This window comes from Tachyglossus aculeatus, chromosome 16 (genome assembly GCF_015852505.1).
Source record: "Tachyglossus aculeatus isolate mTacAcu1 chromosome 16, mTacAcu1.pri, whole genome shotgun sequence".
Lineage (NCBI taxonomy): Eukaryota > Metazoa > Chordata > Mammalia > Monotremata > Tachyglossidae > Tachyglossus > Tachyglossus aculeatus.
The window spans coordinates 30,872,588-30,894,233 of NC_052081.1; the positions used below are offsets into that span (position 1 = coordinate 30,872,588).

General features: G+C 41.4%; 1 protein-coding gene across 4 annotated transcripts in view; it reads right to left on the reverse strand.

Annotated features, from left to right (window-relative positions):
• The window catches only part of VTI1A (vesicle transport through interaction with t-SNAREs 1A), a 318,622-nt gene that overhangs the window by 126,565 nt on the left and 170,411 nt on the right, over positions 1-21,646 (reverse strand). The window lies entirely within an intron of this gene.

Consider the following 21,646-nt stretch of genomic DNA (forward strand, 5'->3'; position numbering starts at 1 on the left):
TACAATAAGAGAAACTACCTCGACACGACTTCTGTCAGAAATGCCCAATTTAAAACTTGCTTCATGGAAACACTATTCCCCACTACAATATAGAAATATTCTAAACAGACATAATTCCAAGAAGAAAAGGTTATTTATTTTTCCAAATAAATACTTTAGGTACATGAAAACCATCATTAAATGAAAGGAAAACTGCATTTTGGTAATGAGGACAAACCAGCCCTGAAAAAGCATGTTTATATCAGAATTTGCATTCCAAAATGAGACATGAAATTCACAGTACTGTGAAATTAACTATCGTTAAAAACAGCCTTCTGACCATTTGTTGTCCTGAAAGATATTGGAATAATAAACCGATCATTCTAGCTTAGGCTAACTAGATTTTCCAGAATTTTGGGATAATCTTGAAAGTTACCCAAGTCCAAGTTAGAAACAGAGAATGGGCAGAAGGAGAACACCCACATTCTGATTCCACATTTGTAAATATTTTTATGTCCGTCTTTCCCATTAGAGTGCAAAATATTTTTAAGCACAGAGTGTGTTTTTTACATCTGTTGAACTTTACCAATTGGCTAATATCAGTGGTATTTATTGAGTGCTTACTTTGGGCAGAGGCTGGTCCAGTGAAAAGAGCATGGCCCTGGAACCCAGAGGACCTGGGCTCTAATCCTGGCTCTGCCACTTGTCTGCTGTGTGACCTTAGGAAAGTCACTTAACTACTCTGTGTCTCAGTTTTGTCACCTGTAAAATGGGGATTGGGATGTGAGCCGTATGTGGGACAGGCACTGCATCCAACCTAACTTGAATCTACCCCAGAACTTATAACAGTATTTGACACATAGTAAGAGCTTAAAAAAAACCATAAAAAGAAAAAACAATCGCAATGAAAATAACTGCTGTGATTTCTGGTTCGTAATAACAATGAGAGGGGCCTGAATAGTCAACATATGAAAGGAGAATAAAGTTAGTGATGTAATCCACAATCACTCCCAACATTAAATGTCTCAAGCCATGCCGATGGGTTCACGATCAACCACAAACATGGTGATGGGTTCAGGAAGCAGTGTGACAAAGGAAAGTGCACTGATCTGGGAATCAAAGGCCCTAGGTGTGTGACCTTCGGAATATCACAACTTCTCTGGGTCTCAGTTACCTCATCTGTACCAGAACAGCCAGGGGCAAGAAGCTCTGAGAAACATGAGTAGACTAGGGTGGGAGGCAGTGTGGCCTAGTAGAGAGAGCATGGGCCTAGAATCAGATGACCTGGGTTCTAATCCTGGCTCTGCCACTTGCCTATTGTGTGACTTTGGGCAAGTTACTTCACTTCTCTGGGCCTCAGTTTCCTCTACTGTAAAATGGTTATTCAATACCCATTCTCCCTCCTCCTTAGACTGTGAGCCCCATGGGGGAAAGGAGCTGTGTCCAGTCTGATTAACTGGTACCTACCCTAGTGCTTAGAACAGTGCTTGGCACACAGTAACCGCTTAACAAATACTATTATTATTATGCCCTTAAAATAATCACTCAATAAATACTGTTGTTAATGATCTAGATGAAGAATATGTAAAGCAATATAATAATACACACTTTAAAGAGGAAAAAAAAAGGAGTTGGAAAAGGTTTTACTAACTTGACTCTATTAGACTCCATCAAGGCTTTTACCTCGGGAGATCAAAATTGGGGCCGCTTTGCTGTATAACCACAGACAAGGATCAAAATCAGCCATCCTGGATTTAGTGGTACTCAAGGGAGACATGGGATTAAAAACTCCTACCAGGATGCAGCTGAGAGTTCTATGCAGGTCCCAGCAACCATGGCTGAACCAGATTCCCAAATAAGACAAGATCAAAGATGGGATTTAATTAGTAATACAAATTGGAAAAGACCACCTCAGAAAATAGTAAAATCAAGATTTGCAAGGTAATATTTAAAGCCACTGAGGTTTAAGACTGTCAGGGTCAAGCTGAGGATTTGATTAACAGAAGTCAGACGCCAAGTGCTAGCCTGAGATTTTTGCTTGGGGAAAAGCCTGGGAAAGAGGGTTAAATCTAAAATAACCCCCAAATTAAAATAATGACCAAATTAATCCACTCTCTCTCCCTTTTAACCCCAGGTATAGCTTAGGTAGAGAGCCGTACATTTATCGTATGAAGATCTCACCTGGCTTGGTCTCAGTGGACCAGGCAAAGCAGCACTGCTCCGGGCCAACAGCAAGCTCCCAACAGCCTGACTTCCTCTGGCTCTGTCCTCAGGACTCAGTCCCAACCCCTGGGGGGACAGAGCTTTCCTGCTAAATTGACAGAGAAGCCAGTCTCCTCTCAGAATGCGTTAGACAATTCTGGAGGCTCCCAGAATATTCCCAATAATGCCAGTGGGGGAGGTGGTACTTCCTCCAGGCCAATTACCTTTGCTGCCTAACACTGACTCAATGTATCAATGTAAATATTGGGAATTGATCCATAAAAAAACAGAGGCTCAAACTTTAGTGCGGAATCGCCAGAATGCTAAGATTACAACTTTCCAGATAGGTCTGGTTCAGAATTGATACACTAGAGTTTCTGGAAAGTGGCAGTTTGCTGGGAAGTGATTCATATTTCCAGAGGAATATGCCCAGAGGAGGGAATATGGTGTTTGAAAGGATTATCAGCCCACCTAAAGAAGCTCCTTAGGAAAATCTCTGTAGATCACTTATTGTGGCTAACACCTGGTGTCTGTCTCCTCCCTTGCACTGTAAAAGCCTTGAGGGCAGGGATCTATTGTACTCCGTTAAGTGCTACGCAAACAGTAGCTGCTTCAAAATACTACTGAGTAAAGAAGTCGACAGAATGGAGGTAGGAAGGGAGAAGAATGATGTTGGCAATTTCCTTGATTCATTAGGAAGCATTCTCCATCTTTTACTAGCCACTCTATACAAGTGTTCTGCTATTAAGTTTCAGGCAGAAATACTTGCCTCTTTGTGTGGGAATATGCACATCAGAGAGTAATTAAAACTACATGCCAAAATAAAAAGCAGATTAGGTGGCCTATTCACACAGGGCAAGCCAAGGCAATTATAAATCAGTGGAATTAAGGAACTGGATTCAGTATTTATTGACTACCTAAAGAGCGCATTTCTTTAAAACAGGTACTTGGAGAATATACAAAAGAAATAAAATAATAATAGTGGTATTTGTTAAGTGCTTACTTTGTGCCAAGCACTGTACCAAACTCTGGGGTAGATACAAGCAAATCGAGTTGGACACAGTCCCTGTCCCACCTGGGGCTCACAGTTTCAATCCCCATTTTACAAATGAGGTAAATGATGCACAGAGAAATGAAGTGACTTGCACAAGATCATACAGCAGACACGTGATGGAGCCAGGATTAGAACCCATAACCCATGTAAAAGGCATGAACCCTGCCGTTAAGGAATACGCAATCTAATGGGACATGAAGTAGACATAAATCAATGATGCTACTAAAGAATTACAGATGAGCTTTAAATAGTTGGCATAAGTGAACAAATAAATGTCAAATAGATAAGTATATGAGGGTTGAGACAGTTTATAGAATGGCATAACTGGGAAAATAATGCACAAATATAGTTTTCAAAAGGGCATTGAAGAAGTAATGGTGTGGTTTGGTGAAGCAAACAGAGAAGATGCCCAGACGGGGAAAGCTATGAAGAATGGATTGTAGGAGGTACAGGCTTGAAAAGAATGCATTGTGGTGAAAGAAAACAGGACAGACAAGCAAAAGAGAACCCGCTGGCAAGTGTGACGCTCATGAACAGTTCTTATTTTGCTTAAGAAGCAATAGGGAACATTGGCTATCGACAAGGAAAGGAAGATTTTATTTTATGGTATTTATTACTTTGTGCCAGGCATTGTTCTAAGCGCTGGGGTAGATACAAGATAATCAGGTTGCACACAACAGGGCTCACAACTTTACTATCAGCCCCAACATACTGTATTGCTGTACTAAGCATTAGTACAACTCATATGTACATACTTATACATATGTACATACTCATACAGCATAATCAATACTCTGAGGTATTTGAAGACACCTGAACAGGACTGGAACAAATCCTGATAGCAAGTGGGGTCATTTAATTTTGCGAGGTCCCTAAGTGGTGTCTGAGGAGAAGTGATTGGCATGGGAAAGCCTGGTCCATCTGGCCAGGCTCGTAGGTGATTATGCCAGAGGAAGGGACAGCAGTTGATGAGGAAACTGAGGCACAGAGAAGTTAGGTCCGGGATCACAAATCAGGCAAGTGGCAGAGCCGGGAATTAGAGCCCAGACCTCCTGACTTCTAGATCTGTGATCTTTCCACTACGCCATGCTGCTTCACCTTTGGTCCTTTTCCAACTCTAAAGGGGTAGTTGTCCCAGCCCTGCCCAAACAGTTATAGGTGTGACTCTCGTGGCATCGCTCCAATGAAGTCTTTGCTTATGATCCTGAGACAGAACAGCACTGACTCCCACTATGCTCCTTGCACATTCCCTTAGTTTGTTCAGAGTTCTCAGTTCATTGGAACTAATTTAAGGCTGCCTCCAACACTACTCTATAAAGGGGATAAAATTAGACGCAGGGAATTGGCCTTGTGTTGGGTGGGGGGGGGGGGAGCGGTTAAAATTACTATGGGTATGGAATCTCCTCTCCCACACATATAAACCGGCACCGAGGCAGCCAAGATTCCAGTGACCCAGAATCCCAGGTAGTTTAAATATGTTTGTTTAAATATAAAAAACACCCACACAGTGTGTGCTGAAGGACAGCCTGAGTAATCAGAATGCTCAGGGTCAGGCAGGGTCAATCTAGGATTTTGCAGAATTCCTTGGATTGATGGAGAAGGGAGAGGTGAAGAGGAAGGAGAACATTCTCCTCAGAGGAATGAACATGGGCAATGTTAGAGCAGCATCGTGGTCTAAGGGATAGAGCACGGGCCTGGAATCAAAAAGACATCGTTCTAATCCCAGCTCTGCGATTTGTCTGCTGTGTGACCTTGGGCAAGTCATTCATTTTCTCTAGGTCTCAGTTACCTCATTTGTAAAATGGGGATTATTAACAATAATAACAATAATGGTATTTGTTAAATGCTTACTATGTGCCAGGCACAGTACTAAGTTCTAGGGTAGATACGAGCAAATGGGTTGGACATAGTCCCTGTCCTACATGGGGCTCACAGTCTCAATGCCCATTTTACAGATGAGGGAACTGATGCACAGAGAAGTAAAGTGACTTGCCCAGGGTCACACAGCCGACAAGTAGCACAGTCAGAATTAGAGCTCATGACCTTCTGACTAAGACTGTAAGCCCCATGTGGGACATAGACTGTGTCCAACCTGATTAGCTTGTACCTACCCCAGCTCTTAATAAAGTGCCTGGCACATATTAAGCACTTGAATACAAAAAAAAAAATGGCTCGGAAGTGGGATCTCGACCGTTGAGCAATCTCATTTTGTAAGACTGGATAATCTATGCAAGCGTGAGAGATAGACACAGCAGACTACTGTTGAAGTTTTCATTTCTTCAGATTTACAATGGCGTGCCATGGTTTGTTTCTGAGCACAATGTGACAAAGTTAGATAGGCATTAGAGCCTGGAGATAGGAGACCATCAAAGAGGCTGTTTTTATAATCCAAATATAAGGTGACTACGTTGGACAAAAAAAGAGCCTAGGGGAATGGAGACTCTCTCAGAGCTCACGAGACACTGGGGAGAACAAGCTGGCAGCACTTGGCAATAAATTAGATTAGTGGGCAAAAGAGAAAGAAAAGAGTGAAAGATGATTCTGATGTTTCCAGTGTGAAAGGTGGATAGCAGCACTAACGACAATGATAAGAGAGTTAAGAGATGTGTGTTTGAGAGGGAAGATACTAAAAATGGGCTCAGTTTTTTGAAAAAGTCTTCCTCTTTCTAGGAATCCATTTCAATTTCACAAGGATACTGCAAAATAAGCAAGAATTATAATTATTTTATTGAACTTCTAATAAAACTAATTTACTGAGAATGTATATTTAGCAAGAAAAACAGGATGTCATTGGGTGGTGCCCAAAACACAAAAAGCTCTTATTGTTTCTGAATACAATAGGGAATTTGTTAGACCTCATCATCAGGACTTTATAGTGAAATGATGGACATAATTATGGTAAGAATCTTTAATTATATCTCGAGAGAGTCCAAAAAGAGAACCAAATGGTGATTTACAGAATTTGATTAAGTCAGTTTAAACAAGGTGTGATGAGATTTCCTCAATTTTTTTTTATGCTTAAACTCCAGTTTAAAGATGAAGTTAGTCTGTCTTTCAGTACACTGCCAACACCCCATCGGATAATTGCAGTTTTGGCCCTGAAATGATTCATCTAGCTGCTCTGGGCACACACAAAAGAAAAGGGCAAAGCCATATTAGGAAGAAGTGGCAATGGAAGAAATGTTTTCCATGGAAGCAAATACTTCTGCCACTGGAAAAAAGGTTAAAAAATAGAAAGGGTGAAAATTTTAATTATTAGAAGTCCACTAACCTCATTCCTTATAAACCACTACCAGGTTCAGCATAATGCCTAAACTTTTCCCAAAGGACAGAATCCTACTCTGTTTATAGGTATTTTGTATTGTTTCTACCCAGATTCTTATTTTCTGCTTAAAACCATTCCATTTTCACTCACTGTTTACTTTTACAACTTTTCCTCTCACCAATCTCTCTGAGATAGTGGTTTCCTCCAGTGAAAATGTTCACAGGACTTTCATTCCACAGGTTAATCTACATGAAGACCATCATTGTTTTAGTTAAGTCCTTCCTCAGTCACCCTGCCAAATCCTCCTTACCCATTTCCTTTAATCCATACTGCATTTACTCAAACCCCCAACACCCTCTCACCTCAAATAATCAAAACCATCATTGAATGAATACCTCTAAATACCCTGCTGTGACCCACTGTAAGCAAGGGCTATCACTCATTCCATGCAAATTCTAATTGGTAAAAGATCAATTCTTAGAATATTTTCCCCACTTCGGCCTTTGTTTTCTAGTGAATTTTGAAAAAAAACCTCCAGAATGACCATTCAGAGTTCAGCATTTCTACGGATCAACAATCCAAAACAGTGCCACAGAAGCTGATTTGATTGCTTTCCTAGCCCAATAAATTTCTAGGCACACCCATTTTGACACTCGGGTGAAGAGGAAGCTAAGCTTCTACAGGACAGTTAGTTCCCCACTTGACTACTGGGAAGGGTACACCCACTTGCTTTTCACCATTCTCCTTCGTGGTTCTTCAGATGTTGGAAAGGAATTGAAATGATCAATCTACATAACCAGGGAATGTGCCTACCAACTCTGTTGCATTCATTCATTCATTCAATTGTTTTTATTGAGCACTTATTGTGTGCAAAGCACTGTACTAAGCGCTTGGGAAGTACAAGTTGGCAACATATAGAGACGGTCCCTACCCAACAACGGGCTCACAGTCTAGAAGGGGGAGACAGACAACAAAACAAAATATATTAACAAAATAAAATAGAATAAATATGTACAAGTAAAATAGAGTAATAAATATGTACAAACATATATACATATATACATGTGCTGTGGGGAGGGGAAGGAGGTAAGGCGGGGGGATGCGGAGGGGGAGGAGGGGGAGAGGAAGGAGGGGGCACAGTCTGGGAAGGCCTCCTGGAGGAGGTGAGTTCTCAGTAGGGCTTTGAAGGGAGGAAGAGAGCTAGCTTGGCTGATGTGCGGAGGGAGGGCATTCCAGGCCAGGGGGAGGACATGGGCCGGGGGTCGATGGCGGGACAGGCGAGAACGAGGCACAGTGAGGAGGTTAGCGGCCGAGGAGCATTGGGTGCATGCTGAGCTGTAGAAGGAAAGAAGGGAGGTGAGGTAGGAGGGGGCGAAGTGATGGAGAGCCTTGAAGCCAAGAGTGAGGAGTTTCTGCCTGATGTGTAGGTTGACTGGTAGCCACTGGAGATTTTTGAGGAGGGGAGTAACATGCCCAGAGCGTTTCTGTACAAAGATGATTCGGGCAGCAGCGTGAAGTATAGATTGAAGTGGGGAGAGACAGAAGGATGGGAGATCAGAGAGGAGGCCGATGCAGTAATCCAGTCGGGATAAGATGAGAGATTGAACCAGCAGGGTAGCAGCTTGGATGGAGAGGAAAGGGCGGATCTTGGCGATGTTGCGGAGGTGAGAGCAGCAGTTTTTGGTGACGGATTGGATGTGAGGGGTGAACGAGAGAGTAGAGTCGAGGATGACATGAAGGTTGTGGGCTTGTGAGATGGGAAGGATGGTAGTGCCATCAACAGTGATGGGAAAGGCAGGGAGAAGGCAGGGTTTGGGAGGGAAGATACAGAGTTCAGTCCTGGACATACTGAGTTTTAAATGGCAGGCAGACATCCAGATGGAGATGTGTTGAAGGGAGGAGTAGACACGAGCCTGAAGGGAGGGAGAGAGAGCAGGGGCAGAGATGTAGATTTGGGTGTCATCAGCATAGAGATGATAGTTGAAGCCGTGGGAGTGAATGAGTTCACTAAGGGAGTGACTGTAGATAGAGAACAGAAGGGGACCAAGAACTGACTCTTGAGGAACACCTACCATAAAGGGATGATGGGAGGGGGAGGAGGAGCCTGCAAAAGAGAACGAGAACGAACGGCCGGAGAGATGAGGAGAACCAGGAGAGGACAGAGTCTGTGAAGCCAAGGTTGGATAGTGTGTTGAGGAGAAGGAGGTGGTCCACAGTGTCGAAGGCAGCTAAGAGGTCGAGGAGGATTAGGATAGAGTAGGAGCCGCTGGATTTGGCAAGCAGGAGGTCATTGGTGACCTTTGAGAGGGCAGTTTAGGTGGAATGTAGGGGACGGCAGCCATATTGGAGGGGGTCGAGGAGAGAGTTGGCGTTGAGGAATTTGAGGCAGCATGTGTAGATGATGCATTCAAGGAGTTTGGAAAGGAATGGTAGGAGGGAGATAGGGCGATAACTAGAAGGGGAGGTGGGGTCAAGAGAGGATTTTTTTTAGGATGGGGGAGATGTGGGCATGTTTGAAGGCAGAGGGGAAGGAACCAGTGGAGAGTGAACGGTTGAAGATGGAAGTTAAGGAGGGGAGGAGGGACGGAGCGATAGATTTCATAAGATGAGAGGGAATGGGGTCAGAAGCACAGGTGGCCAGAATAGCACTTGAGAGGAGGGAGGAGAGCTCACATGAGGATACTGCTGGGAAGGATGGGAGAGTAGCGGAGAGGGACGAGAGCCGGGGGGTTGGAGAAGGGGGAGGAGTGACTTTGGGGAGCTCAGACCATACTCTCCCAAGCGTTTGGTACAGTGCTTTGCACAAGGTGAGCACTCAATAAATAAAACTGATTGATTGATTACTTACTAGCCAAACTACTATAGGATGGTAACTTCCTCGATTCAACCAAAATACTAACAGGTCATTTCTATGGGTTCATACTTGAAAAATTCCTATTAAGTCATCTAACAGAACCAGATGGAGAAGGAGTGTGGCCTATTGGATATAGCAAGGGACGGGGAATTTTAATCCTGACTCTGCCACTTGCCTGCCATGTGATCTTGGGCAAGTCATTTAACTTCTCTGCACTTCGGTTTCCTCATCTGTAAACTGTGGATTCAAAACCTGTTCTCCCTCTTACTTAGATTGGGAGTCCCATGTCTAACCCCAGCACTTTCTATGCTGCTTTGCACAAAATAATCGCTCAACAAATATAATCCATCAATTTTGGATTGTTTTGACACTTCCTTCTGGATAATACAACCAACTCCAACTACTGCAGACAGGATTGAAATAAACAGGCAAGTCGGTGAATCAGTTGGCTTCCCAGTATACTAAGAACTCAAAATCACATTCATTATTAAAGAGGAGAAGCAAAGGCATCGACAAAAGAACAAGATGCAATTTACAAGCTCAGGGCCCAGAAAGGAAGCTTCCTGATGCAAATCAAACTATAAAGCTATTTGACATATAAATGAAAGGGCAGACAACGCAACCTGCCAGTTAGAAAGACAAATTTTCCAGAGACACAGATAAGTATCCTGATTACTAACTCTTTAGTAAATGTTGAGAATTAGTAACACCAGGCTACTTCACAACAATCCAGAAAAAAATGTGACTTTTAGGGTTATGCCTACATTTATATTTAAAGATGACATGTTCCAAAATATTGATATATCAACACCCACAAAGAGGCTAATAATAATGATGTTGCGAATCAGAGGTGAAGAAAACACCTCGGAACATTGCATAACCAAAGACTGAATTGAAACTTTTTTTCTTCTTAAGAGTCGTAAAGCTCACAAAGCAGGTGAATGGCTCAGCAACCTAGACACTGGCTTAGTGCAACACATTCTCTGAATACGAATTAGCCAAGCCGTGGGTAATGGTAGCATATTTATGAGGCCTCTCGCCCAGTCCTTTCCTCCTGTGAATGCTGTATAATTCATTGCCTGTGCCCTGACCCCAGAGCGCTCCTGTTCTGACAAATCATACTTGATTAAGACAAATCTTTATTAGTTAACTAGTCAACTTCCCCATTTATCATTTGCAAATCCCATTCTCGTTTTTTGGGTGCAAGAGAAGTGACTGAAACATTAAAAAAAAATGCTTGTTATAGACAATAAGTAGTAAAAACCAGAGGCCCAGAAGTCAGTGTGAGATGATAAAACAAAGATTTAATAGGTATAAATTATAAACAGTATAAAACTCCAACTCAACAGAGTACTTCAGCAAGGCTGAGAAAATGTTAATTAATTGATCCTTTCAGGATATTTTCCCCTATTGAACTCTTATTTGAAAACCAAATGCCAAATGTTGAAAAAAAAACCCATGCATTGCAGTTACAGATTCAAAATACCACAGTTTAAAAAAAAGACTGCTGAGTAAAGAGGCTGTTCAAGGTTTCCTCCGAAAATGAAAAACCTTTTAAAGGTGAAAATACAAAAGCAGGCAAAATGAATTCAAAATTATTCATGAACCTTCTTATGAAAATGTATTATTTTTTCCCAGTAAATGGCTTTTTTTGTTAACTTCATTGTAATGTTGGTTTACTCAGAAGGTGATTTAAAACTGGAAAAACGTATGTCCATTTTAGAACTATATTTTTCAGTCCTTATTCTTGGAACACCTATGATCTCCAGAGCCATTAGTGGCCAGGCTCGGTAAATTAGAATGATGCAACTTCCCACAGTGTTGAAATGCTCAACTGTAAATTAAATATCATTTAGCCCCACCAGGAATATTTGCAAGAGGGTGTATTAAGAATACTTTTGTAAGTTTCAAAGCCACTCCAATTTCATGGAGATGAAATTTGGAACCAAACCACTACCCTAAAGTGAAACTTCCTGTTCTTAAGAAAATTGACTTTAAATGACTTTTTTTGGCTATGGCACAGATCATGACATTACCTGAAAGAAAAAAAATGCACATTGTGATAAGGCCAATTACTGAACTTTTTATTAATAATAATAATTGTGCTATTGTTAAGTGCTAACTGTGTGTCAGGCACTGTTCTAAGCACTGGAGTAGACATAAGGCAGTCATGTCAGAAACAGTTCCTGCACAGTCTAAGTAGGAGGGAGAACAGGAATTGAATTCCCATTTTACAAATGAGGAAACTGAAGCACAGAGAATTTAAGTGACATGACCAAGGTCACACAGTGGGCATGCGGCAGAGCCAGACAGAAATCAGGTCCTCTGATTCCAAAGGTTGTGCTCTTTCCACCAGGCCATGCTGCTCCTCAAAAATGTAAAAGATAAAGTTATGATACAAGCCTCTTTGAATGGTGAATGCTAGAGGGAAAAACAGTCAATCAATTAATCGCATCTGTTAAGCGCTTACTGTGCGCAGAACATGTACTATGCGCTTGGGAGAGTACAATATAGCAGAGTTGGTAGACACATTCCCTGCCTGCAATGAACAAATTATTTTAGAAGCTGGACTCAGGGGTGCTTGATCTATAGGAGGAGCACAAGATTTGCATGAAATTATTGTATTTACAGGATCTCACAAGAATTCAGGGGATGGGGCACAAAACACATGATGCTGATGATGACGACAAGGATTGACAGATGAACGTTGGATCTCAGACTCTGGGACTGAGAATAATAATAAAAATAATAATAGCATTCATTAAGCGCTTATTATGTGCAAAGCACTGTTCTAAGCACTGGAGCACTGAGAATCTACGTGAAGAAATTGATTCTGTAGACTGCAAGCTCCTTGTGGGCAGCAATCGGGTCTACAAACTCTATTATATCGCACTCTCCCAAGTGCTTGGTACAGTGCTTTGCACACAGTAAGCGGTCGCCACTCCTCAGCTCTGTGACCATGGGCAAGTCACTTTTAACTTCTCTGTGCCTTAGTGACTTCATCTGTAAAATGGGGATTAAGACTGTGAGCCCCATGTGGAACATGGATGGGGTCCAACTTGATTAGCTTGTATCTACACTGCCTGGTCCACAGTAAGTGGTTAACAAACACCATAAAAAAGATAAATACCATAGATTGATTGATTGATTGCTAATTAGTGGCATGCTCAGAACCACTGGCACTCTCTTGTCCCTGTCAGTTAGGTACTCCTACGGTGTGGAATGCAATGAGTGTCCAGGCAAGGGGGCAACACTTTCCAGAGTGCAGGTATGGTCACAGATTAAAGTAATAATAATAATAATTATGGGACTTGAGAAGCAGTGTGCTCAGTAGAAAGAGCACAGGCTTGGGAGTCAGAGGTCATGGGTTCTAATCCCTGCTCTACCACTTATCGGCTGTGTGACTTTGGGCAAGTCACTTAACTTCTCTGTGCCTCAGTTACGTTATCTGTAAAATGAGAATTAAGACTGTGAGCCCCACGTGGGACAACCTGATCACCTTGTAACCCCTCAGCGCTTAGAACAGTGCTTTGCACATAGTGCTTAACAAATACCATTATTATTATTATTAAGCAACTACTATGTGCCAAGCACTGTACTAAGTGTTGTGGTAGATACAAGCAAAGTGACTGGACAAAGCTCTCATCCAACTCATTCTGAATTTGAAGAGAATTCAGTATCCTTGAAAAATGGCAGGACATACTTAAGGGCCTAAAACTTCAGGTAGCCAACCCATCTCTCGGTTCTCATTCAAATAGGCTGCTCTCCAATACACAGATCCAAAGCTTAATAAAACAACAAGAATAACCTCATTTTCTGGACATCATTCCATTCTGAGCTGTCAAATAAGATAATAATAATAGGAATAAATTATTTTCTTATTTAAATTTATGGGTGTGCTGGAGTGACAAAATAATAGTCACACTAAAAATGACTTTACATGTGGCCATTTGTGCATATGTTTAAACTCTCCCTATTTCTGAATACTAAACTTGTTAGGGGAGGGTTTTTTTTAAGAAAACACCTAGTTCGGTGGGAGACTGCTGAATTGGTAAACAGTCCGATTCTAATTATGCCTATGGATTCTTAAAGGGGTCATACCACAATAATCAATTCTCACTGTCAGTATTCCTCCTAATCTCAAAGTATTATACTAGTATTCACAAAGTTAAAACTTCAATATATTTTTAATTTATTATTATTATTAGTAGTAGTAATAGTAGTATTGTATTTACTAAGCGCTTACTATCTGCAAAGCATTGTACTAAACAATGGGAAGTGGAGGTGGGAACTAGCATTTATTATAGTGCCTAACACATAGTAAGCACTTAACAAATACCATTAAAAAAAAAAAGACACAGCCCCTGACCCAAGGCAGGTTACAGTCTAAAATAAAAGGGAGTGAAGGGGCTGATGACAGACACAAAAGGGAAGATGAAACTAAGACGACAAAAAGACAACAATCTGTAGGGTGTTGTGGTTAGAAAAGCAGAATTTATTATTATTAATTCCTACTTAACACTAAGAAGGTTCACAGGAAATAGGTGCCACCTTTTCGTTGTGTGTGGGGACAAAAAGAAGACAGGGATTTTAAGGGCACAAGAGGATTGGGAAGGAAACACCTGAAGCGCTAGCAAATTAGAGAGCCACCATTTGGGATAATAATAATAATGATGGCATTTGCTAAGCGCTTACTATGTGCGAAGCACTGTTCTAAGCACTGGGGGAGGGATACAAGTTGATCAGGTTGTCCCATGTGGGGCTGGCAGTCTTAATTCCCATTTTACAGATGAGGTAACTGAGGCCCAGAGAAGTTAAGTGACTTGCCCAAAGTCATACAGCTGACAAGTGGCAGAGCCGGCATTAGAACCCATGACCTCTGACTCCCAAGCCCGTGCTCTTTCCACGGAGCCATGCCCTGATTTGGTCTCGCCTGAGGTCTCGTCAGAGATCTGGAAGGAGTGAGGCTTGGCGTTCTGGTCAATGAGCTGCTGTTCTCTTTTGACTGTGCACCTCAGGTAGGACTTGATTATCCTATATCCACCCGGGTGCTTAGAAAAGTGCTTGGCACAAATACCACAATGATTTTATTATTATTATTATTGTTATGGCTGCTGCTGGTAAATGGTGGGGCCCAGAGTATAACCCATGTCTCCTGGCTCACGCCCTCTGCTTGTTCCTCTGGGCCACGCTCTTTATATGTACACACAGATTCACAGACACATATACATATGTGTACACACACACACACACACACACACACACACACACCACCACCACCACCACCACCACCACCCCCTTTCTGCTTTTTCCTAGAATGGCCTAGTGGCAAGAACTCGGACTTGGGAGTCAGAGGACGTGGCTTCCTGGAACGGATATGATTTCACAAGGGCTTTGTAGATGGGGAGAACAGTCATCTAGTGGATGTGGAGGAGGATGGAGTTTCAGGGGGAGGAAAGGGTGTGATCAAGAGTCAGCAGAGGGAGTTTGAGACACAGTGGGTAGGTTAGGAGGAGGGAACAAAATGGAGCGAGCAGAAGGTGAAGTGGGGAAGACAGTGGAGATCCGCTACTCGCTACTAAGCTGAACCATGAACTTACTGTATTCAACTTCGATGACGGCATCAGCCTCCTTGCTGATCTCCCTGCCTTCTGTCTCTCCCTACTCCGGTCCAAACTTAGGTAACGAGGAAGGGTCAAGGAAGCAATTGGGAGATGCAAGGTGGGAAGACTAGAAATTACTTGATGGCCTCCTAGAGATGTGACCTCCAAAGGGCTCTGAGGATTGTCTGTTAGATATGAAGGGGCAGGGAGTTGGAGGGTGAGTGTGTAAGCAAGAGGTTGGGGGTGCGACAGATGAGAATGAGGCACAGTGAATAGGTTAGAGAGGAATGAGCTGGGGTGTGGTGGAAGAGAAGAGTGGATAAGAAGAAGTGGGTGGGGGCAAAAGGGGGAGAAAGAGAGTGCATGCTTACTGAGTGCTTTAAAGCTTATGGAAAAATCAAAGAAAAATAAAATAATAGTGTATTTTCATCGCTCTCATTTTTCCATCAAGATGGAGCTGACATAATTTTGCAATAAATATTGTATTGATAAATCGATGCTGTCTGACATTTTAATGCAAACACGGGATAGGAACATATTTTTGATATAAATTTTCAGTATGTGTTAAAACGGATGTCAGTGTCTCGGTAATTTCACAGTTTAAAAAACAGTTAGAAATGTAATGACTACACTACACTTGATTAAAGCATTTACAGCTCTAATCAAAAACTGACAGCAAGATCAAAGATGTTAACTTAAATCTCTCTTCTAATTATGTTTAAAATGCCACACCTCAGGCCTGTCTCTCCTCTCCTTTTTCAAACCATATTCTGCTTAAGAAAGATCTAACACATCTTAACAGTTCATTATCCAATAAAACTATTCAAAGCTTAAAAGCAATCTACACAATTAGTCAGGACCTCAGGGAGTCCACCGGTAGTCTTTATTACAGGACTTCATATTAAAACACCTTAATTATATTTGTCAAATGGATTTCATTAAAACCCATCGTCACTTTAATTTTCATATTTTGACAGTGCTGGCATAGGCATTATTACCACCTGCCAAGCTCAGAACTACAACAAAATTATCAAATTCCTTTAAATATGAAGCAGTTTCTTTTGTACCTGAATGTTAGCTTCCTTCTTTTTGGTGAATGTACCACAGATTAAGATGACAAATTAAAATTGCCCTATTTGAATAAGAGAATTGAAATGACCTATTTGAATATGGGAGGAGTGTAAAATGTCAACCTCTATACCATGACAATTTGCCAGATTCACATTACATAGGGCAACACACATATACTGGAGAGTGTGTTAATAGCAAAGACATCAAACAGAATGCACTATTAATAATAATGATGATGGTATTTGTTAAGAGCTTACTAAATCACACTGCAACCATCATCACTAGAAGAACAGGACATTTCACTCCAGTCCACTTCACTACACTTGTATTTTCAGGATAATATGGAGCTTATAGTCATTCTCTTGAATTAGGAGGGTTTTTTTCCTTACGACCAATGAAAAACAATCACATTTATTGAGCACTTACTATGTGCAGAGCACTGTACTAAGCTCTTTAGAGAGTACAGTGTTACTGTAAACGGACACATTCTCTGCCCATTATTAGGCTAGCCGTGTAACGTTATCTGTACTGGCGATGACTGCTTGTAGTGCACACCAAATTTAGCTAGTATTGATATCTAAAAAGTCATTGGTTTAAAAACGCATGTAGTAGTAGCATCAGCAATGATTCAGCCTTCACAGTGGTGCAGTAAACTGTACTGAGAACTTGGTAAATACAGAATGAAGAAGTGGCACTTATCCCTCCCCATAAGGATCATATATTCTAACAAAACTAAAAATAGTCTCATCAACCTTTAAAAGGTTTGAAGAAGGAAGGCAGTTCACAACTGAGGACTATTTAACTGGAGCTATGAGGTGTGTATTGACAGTTATCTAGTTTTGATTGTTGAATTTTAACTTGTTTTTTTTGTGATGTTTTATCTTTCTATGATAGTCATTCTATAATAATGAGCCCTCTTATGGGACAGGGATAGCACATTTACTATCTTCTATTACTCCAACATTTAGCCTAGGGCTTTCTCACATAGTGATTAACTAATATTAGCAGTGTGGCTTAATGGAAAGAGCCTGGACTTGGGAGTCAGAGGCTGTGGGTTCTAATCCCGGCTCTGCCACTTGTCAGCTGTGAGACTCTGGGCAAATCACTTAACTTCTCTGTGCCACAGTTACCTCATCTGGAATATGGGGATTAAGACTGTGATCCCCACCTGGGACAACCTAATAACCTTGTATTTCCCCCAGTGCTTACAACAGTGCTTACAGCCAAGGCACATAGTAAGCGCTTAACAAATACCATTATTATTATTATTACTATTATATCATTATTAGAGCTAGTCCCGATATTTTCCTTGTTCACTCAGATTTTAGTAGCACAAGTAATTGTTGCAGACAATCTGACTTTGTTAAATCTGAGATTATATTTAGTACAGGGAAGCATGGAAGGACAGTCTTTTTATAGGATCATAAGAATAAGAAACAAAGAGGTTTCTGCCATATGTCTAAAACATTTCACTGATTTAGTCAAATGTCTCGAGAGCAATACTCTCTTTGTACTATGGATATTTTAAGTAATCTTATTAATCTTGGATTATTGTGAGAAACTAGGATTTGAAAATGAATTTTTAAAAGGTGAAGTTTTCAGAAAACAAAATACACTGACTTCAATTGCCTAAAATTTAACACAATGGAAGGAAAATGTACCATATTTCACGGGAATTTCCTGAGCGGGTGTGATACTGCATTTATGCAACACCTACAGAAGATAAATTCAGGGATTTAAAGAAAAATAAATCCTCTCCAATTAATGACAGAAGGTTTTATCTATTTCGATCAATCAATCAGTTTTTTTTATTAAGCCCTTACTGTGTGCAGAACACCGTACTAAGCAGTTGAGAATAAAAAGTTTACAGACTACAGGGAAAGTTCATAACTAAGGTCTAATAAAGTGGATTAGAGATAAGTGGAATGGTAAAGTATAAGAGTATTGTGGGGCTGGGGTGATGATCAAAGTGCTTAAGGGGTATCCACATGATTTTGTTGTGTAGTAAAATTTTCTTTATTCAATAACTCCTTACTTTCCTTCGGCTATGGTTGCATATGACCTATCTTTCCTTCTTTACATGGAGTCTCTACGAAGACCCAGTCAACTACCAGAGCCTGCAGAGAGGCCCCAGAGATATATTTTACCAACACTACAATCCAAAATATTTGGCCTTAGCCCAAGGAACATAATCCTAACTTGAGGGCATAGCCGATCACCACTACTATATCACATGTTTTATGTATATACATATATAATTCATTTATTGTGATTTTTAAATCCACTGCTTTATACATTATAAAAATATAGAAGCAAGAAAGCTCTTCTGTCTCAAAAAAGAACCTCTCAAAAGTAAAACCTCTTGGAATGGCCTGTTGTAGCATAAATATGGGATTCTTTTGTAGTTACTAGATATAAGTAAACAAAAAAGTTACCTTATGACTACAAAGAGCATATGCTGCTAGCAATATATCATTTCATATGCAATATATGCTATTTATGCTCAAACTGCTGTTTTGATTCAGATATATCAGCTTAGAGCAGCACACAGTAATCACTTAACAAATACCACAATTATTATTATTCTCAGAAGTTATGGACCGACCAAACTACATTTTGCCTGATTAAAACCCGTGAAAGACCATGTAAATTCCCAAATTATTGACCACAAACAGCTTTAATGTTCAAAGAGAACAGTGCTGAACCAAGGGTTGCTGCAAAAGCAGGTCAACTTGCTTCTGACCTACTCCTTCACCAGACCCCTACTTTCCTCCAAACCCATTGACTCCACTGCTGGTCAGCCTGAGCTCAGATTTCACCCAGCAGAGAAGCTTCTGGAGAATTGTCTGGAGCCCTACTAAACTGAGGCTCTGAGCCCTGTCTCCTAAAGACACACACAAAGGGGATTTCACCCTGGACACTCTCCCTTTGGTGACAAGTGGGAAATCATTATTGTACTCAAGAAAAGAAGTCACTCAGGTCAGCTGGGGGGTTGGATTATGCCCCTGAAGCAATGTAATCTAGTTGAAAGGGCACCGGCTGGGAGTCAGAGGAATCTGAGTTCCAATCCTGTCTCTGCCACTTGCCTCCTATATGACCTTAGGAAAATCACTTAATTGGGAAAATCTCTTAACTACTCTGGGCCTTAGTTTCCACATCTGTAAAATGTGAATTCTATTCCACTTTGTGTTCCCCAAGTATAACAGGGAGTGTGCCTGATCTGATTATCTTGTATCTACCCCAGAACTTTTTACAGTGCTCAGCACACAGTAAACATTTAAACACCACAGTTCTCATTATCTCCAGAAGACTTCTGATGTTTCTCTCAGCCCCTTTCTACTCTGAGGCAGGTTTCTGCTTTGGAGATACTGTAATGGTTGTGGTATTTGTTAAGGGCTTACTGTGTGTCAAGAACTGTACTAAGTGCCTTGGTAGATCACGGAAAGAGCACGGGCCCAGGAATCAGATGAATCTGGGTTCTAGCCCTGGCTCTACCATTTGCCTGCTGTGTGACCTTGGGTAAGTCACTTAGCTTTTCTGGGCCTCTGTTCCCTCATCTACAAAATGAAGATTAAGATTGTGAGCCCCATGTGGGACAGGAACTGTGTCCAACCTGATTACCCTGTATCTACCCCAGCGCTTAGAGCAATGCCTGGCACACAGTAAGCACTTAACAAATACCATAATAATAATAATCAGGTCCCACATGAGGCTCACAGCCTAAGTAGGAGGGGGAACTGGGGAAACATTTTAGCTCAGAGGAAAGTGTATGAACTGAAATGTGTAAATGAATGAGGCAAGCTTCTTTGCATTCATTCAATCATATTTATTGCGTGCTTACTTAGGGCAGGGCACACTTTTCTTTGTCTTATTGGTCTCAGAGCATTTGATTCATCCCCACCACCTGCATTAAATCCCCATTTTGCAGATGAGGGACCTAAGGCACAGAGATGTTAAGTGACTTGCCCAAGGTCACACGGCAGAAACACAGTGGCTGAATCGGGAGTAGAACCCAGGTCCTTCTGCTAAGAACAGTACTTGGCACAGAGTAGCCACTTAAATACCATAATAATAATAATAATTATTATTTTGACACCTAGGCCCATGGTCTCGCCACTATGCCATACTTCTTCTCCTGTTTTTAGTTGCCAGGAAGCAGAATTGGGCTACTATTCCTCTGCTCCAGGCTACAAGAAGAGTTGAGGACTTGCCACTGACACAGTTTTAAATGCCTTGCTTCACCACCCTTTGCATAATCAATCAATGGTATTTACTAAGTGCTTTCTATGTGCAGGCACTACACTAAGTGCTTGGGAGAGTACAATGAAACAGAATTAGCAGACACATCCTGGTCTTATCAGTACTGCCGGGCATTTACAGGTGTCTTGGCTCCGCCCCCTGATTCAATACGACAAACTTGACTTTTACCCCCTGTTCTAGGGTTTTGGGAAAGTTGGATTTGGGGTTCTTGGGAAAATAAGATTCAGGGCTTGGGAGAACATGAGGGTGAAGTTGGGGGCTGGGAACTGGAAGAACATGCTAGCTCAGAGGGAAGAGCATGAATTTAAATGTGTAAATGAATGAGACAGGCATTTTACTGCTCACAGGGCATTTTGTTCATCCCATCCACCTGTGTGCTATCCCTTTCTTCTTTCTCCTCTCTCCATCTGCTCCTACCCTTCCCATTACACATGAGCTTTCAGATTCTTTATATGGTAGATTATAATAATGATAATTATGGTATTTGTTAAATGCTTATTATGTTCCAGGCACTAGGGTAGATACAAGTTAATCAGGTTGGACAGTCTCTTTTCCCACATGGGGCTCATACTCTTAACCTCATTTTACTAACGAGGTAACTGAGACACAGAGAAGTGAAATGATTTGCCCAAGGTCACACAGCACACATGTGGTGGAGAAGGAATTAGAACCCAGGTCCCTCTGACTTCCAGGCCCGTGCTCTATCCACTAAGCCATGCTGCTTTCTCCAAAGATCAAAGTCAACATTTTAAAGAACTTTTGGACTCCTTCTTCGAGACTTCACAAGGCTGTGGAGTGTTATGACCAACGTGGGGGCGGGGGTCTCTAGAATGGAGCTTGAAGGAAGCCAAGACTAAATTCCCATCCAAGAGAGGTAAGATGCTAAATGTCTTATCTCTGAAGTCCCCCATGGGGGAAGCAATAATCTCCCTAAAAGGAAAGTCCCAGAGGTTCTTTTCTTAAAGGACACAGTCTAGGAAAAATATATACACAGGCAGGGAGAAGAAGTAAGGAAGTTGAGCACTTCTGCCCAAGAAGGACCTCCAACTAATTAAGCAAGTGTCTAAGAAAGCAAGAAACACAGATCACATACAAACCAAGCTATAGCAAAGATTTGGACTTAGCAGCATCAGTCAATCTATCAAACGTATTTACTAATACTACTACTAACTAATAATAATAATAATGATTGTAGTATTTGTTAAGCGCTTACTATGTGTCAAGCACTGTTCTAAGCACTGGGGTGGATACAAGGTAATGAAGTTGGACACAGTCCCTGTCCCACATGGGGCTCACAGTCTCAATCTCCATTTCACAGATGAGGAAACTGAGGCCCACAGAAGTGAATTGTCCAAGGT